At 38.9% G+C, this 4,067-nt stretch overlaps 1 pseudogene; it reads right to left on the reverse strand.

Annotated features, from left to right (window-relative positions):
• Positions 1-954: 954 nt before the first annotated feature.
• On the reverse strand, positions 955-1,549 carry LOC123576205 (annotated as a pseudogene).
• Between the last annotated feature and the right edge of the window lie 2,518 nt (positions 1,550-4,067).

Raw genomic sequence — 4,067 nt, forward strand, 5'->3', positions numbered from 1 at the left:
CAGCAAACTCTTGCAGAGCCAAAGTAAGGAAGGAAAACTACCCATAAAACTAGAGAACAACAAAAATATTAAAGTTACAGAACCTTCTGTGGGTTGCTCATGGAATGAGAGATCATCTAGTTACAGAGATAATGAGGGAAAAGTTGCTTTTCCAAGAAAGACCCACTTATCTGTACAGCATGAAAGCTAGAAAATCTGTTGCCTTATGCTTAGAAAAATGAAAACAGGCATAATGCAACAGAGAACATCTGAAACTGAAAAAGGCTTTGCGAGTCTACCATTTAAAAAATGTTTTATTGAACATACGTACATATATAGAAACGTATGTATTTATTGTAAGTGTCTGCATCATCAGATTTTCACAAAATGAACACAGGCACGCATCTGGCACCCAGATGGAGATATAGAATATTGCCAGCATGTGTTTCCTTCCAGGAGATAACCCTCTACCTCCCAAGTGTAACACTCTCCTGGTTTCTAACAGTACAGATTAGCGTTGGCTGTGTTTCTACGCGCTGAACTGAACCACACGTACGTTATGCAAACGTACCTGGAGTCTGTTTCCCAACGTTTTTTGGTAAGAATTATTAGTGTGATGCATACCATTGTAGACCCTCTGTTTTCATTGTTGTGTAATATTTCACTATCGTCGTGTAATATTTCACTATGTCAATATATAACAATTAGTAACAGGTGATTGGTGTTTGGGTAGATACTCTCCTGTTCAATTTCCTGGAAGAGTTTGAGTAGAACTGGTACTAACTATTCCTTCATGAAATATTTTGTAGAAATATAAATGAAGCCATGGACCTAGGAGTTTGCTTTGTGGGAAGATTTTTAACTACAAATTCAGTTTCTTCGTTATGAGACTATTCACATGATCTTTTACATCTTTTCTTGTTGTTGAGCAATAAACACCTTTATTACAGGACCAAAGACAGGAGGGAGGGCGATTCACTTGTCTTTTCCGGCTCTGATTTTCCTCACACAGAACTCTAGCTCCTTGCCCTCCAGCTTGTAGCTGTGGCCACATTGGTCTTGGCCGGATGCACGCAAGAAGCTTGCCCTGCTGGAACTGCCTCTCCAGAAGATGCTGATTTTGGCATTCTTTTTCCTTTCGTCAAATGTCTTCTGAACTTGCTTTTATCGTTTTTTGCTTGGAATCTCTTCCTCCTTGGGAGGCAGCTTGGCCCCCTTCTTGTGGCCCAGGGGCAGTGCTGGAGGGACCCACACCGCTGTGGGTAGCATGTGCTGTCCTCCAGCACCTTGCAAGATCTTCACCAGGGGCTCCGTGCTCACCAGTTGGCCGCTGGATGCACTGTAAATAAAAGGAACAATCTTTGTTTTGTGCACAACAGCGGGAGCCCCAGGAGAAGTCCCCACGTCCAGCCTCCAGGCGCGGGACTTCTTTCTGCCCCCCCCCCCCCCACAAAGCGCGGACTGTGTGTATGCTGGGGGGTCCCAGCGCATACCTCTGCTTCCTGTGGTGGGGCTTTCTCTTGCCACCGGTCTTGTGGCATTTCTGCCACTTGTCCCCAGAGATGCCCATTGCTCTCGTGCTGGCTGCCAAAGTGTATCTGTTGCATCTTGGGTGAGTTTTGGTACTATGCATCCTTAAGGAATTTGTTAATTTCATCTAAATTATTGAATTTATTGGCGTAAAATTGCAGAAAATATTCCATCATTATCCTTTTAATATCTTTAAAATATTCCATCGTTATCCTCTCAATATCTTTAGTGTCTGTAGCGACAACACTTCTCTCATTCCTGAAATTGGTAACATGCGTCTTCTCATTTTTACTTCTGATCAGTCTGTTTAGATACTCATCAACTTTGCTGATCTCCAAGAGCCAGCTTTTGGTTTTACATTGTTTATCTCAGGTAACATGCTTCTCTCTGCGTCAGCTTTGATATTAATATAGTCATCCTTTCTTTCGATTAGTGTTAAAATGACATACTTTTCATTGCAACTTTCACCCATTTGTGTCTTTATATTTAGTGTTGCTTGTAAACAGCATATCACTGCATCTTGATTTTATGTATTTATTTTGACAGAGAGAGAGCGCGCGTGTGCGGGCGGGGAGGGGCAGAGAGAGAGGGAGAGAGAATCCCAAGCGGGCTCTGCACTGTCAGCTTGGGGCCAGATGTGGGTCTTGACCCACAATTCATCAGATCACGACCTGAGCTGAAGTCAGACACTTAAACTGAGCCACCCAGGTGCCCGGCCTCTTGATTTTTTAAAATTATTTTTTAAATAACATGACATATAACATTTTATTATATTATATTATATTATATTATATTATATTATATTACAACATTATATTAACTTCAGGTGTACAATATGATGTTTGTTACATAGAAAACAAAATCATCACCACAATAATTCTAGTCGACATCCATCACCATACAGAGTTACGGTTTTTTTCTTGTGGTGAGAATTTTTAAGATCTACTCTCTTCACAGCTTTTAAATATACAATATAGTATCGTTAACTAGATCTTGATTTTTAATCCAATCTGACAATCTCTGGCTTTTAATGGGGTATTGAGCTCATTTGCATATAATGTGATTATTGATATGATTAGGTGCAAAACTATCATCTTGCTTTTTTTGGTCTCATCTGCTCTTTGTTACCCCCTTTTTTCCTTTCTCTTTTCTTTTTTTTTTTTTTTTTTTGCCTTCTTTTGGATCAGTCGAATACATTTTATGATTCCCTTTTATCTGAGTTGATTGGTTACTTATAACTTTTTGCTCTATTTTGTTGATTGCTTTAGGGTTCTAATATACCTCCTTAATATCACAGTCTATCTTTTTTTTCAAGTTTTTATTTAAATTCCAATTAGTTAACATACAGTGTAATATTAGTTTCAGGTGTAGAATTTCGTGATTCCACACTTACATACATCACAATAAAATGCTTCTGCGCAGCAAAGGAAACAATCAATAAAACCAAAAGGCAACCTGCATCATGGGAGAAGATATTTGCAAATGACATATCTGATAAAGGGTTAGTATCCAATATCTATGAAGAACTCATACAACTGGACCCCCCAAAATCAAATAATCTAGTTAAAAAAATGGGCAGAAGACATAAATAGACATTTTTCCAAAGAACACATATAGATGGCCAACAGGCACATGGAAAGAGGCTCCACATCACTCATCATCAGGGAAATACACATCAAAACCACAAGGAGATACCACCTCACGCCAGTCAGAATGGCCAACATTAACAACACTAAAGAAACAATAGGTATTGGCGAGATGCCAATCTCCAAAGGGGAACCCTCTTACACTGTTGGTGGGAATGCAAACTGGTGCAGCCACTCTGGGAAAATCTTATGGAGGGTCCTCAAAAAAGTTAAAAATAGAACTGTCCTATAATTCAGCAATTTCACTACTAGGTATTTACCCAATGGGTACGAAAGTACTAATTCGAAGGGGTACAGGCACCCCAATGTTGATAGCAGGACTATCAACAATAGCCAAATTATGGAAAGAGCCCAAATGCCCATCGACTGATGAATGGCTAAAGAAGATAAGACACACACACACACACACACACAATGGAATTAGTCAGCTGTAAAAAGAATGAAATCTCGCCATTTGCAATGATGTGGATAGAGCTAGAGTGTATTATGCTAAGCAAAATAAGTCAATCAGAGAAAGACAAATACCATATGCTTTCACTTATATGTGGATTTCCCAGTCTACTTTCAAGTGACATTCTATCACTTCACATATTGTATAAAAAGCTCACAGGAATTTACTTCCATTTCTCTCTCCTGGCTTTTCTGTTATCAGTGCCATACATCTTACTTGAGCATGTTATATATACAATATTAAGCAACATATAAATAATATGTTGTTATTTTTGTTTCTGCAATCAATTTAACTTTATAGAGATTTAAATAATGGAAAAACTTTCTCATATAATTACTCAGGTAGTGACCATCTCTGGTGCTCTTACTTCCTTTGGGCTGGCTCTCGTTTTCAATCAGAAGAACTTACTTTAACCCTTGCAACACAGACCTGCTTGTGATGAAATCCTTTAGCTTTTGTAT

This window comes from Leopardus geoffroyi, chromosome C2 (genome assembly GCF_018350155.1).
Source record: "Leopardus geoffroyi isolate Oge1 chromosome C2, O.geoffroyi_Oge1_pat1.0, whole genome shotgun sequence".
Taxonomy (NCBI): domain Eukaryota; kingdom Metazoa; phylum Chordata; class Mammalia; order Carnivora; family Felidae; genus Leopardus; species Leopardus geoffroyi.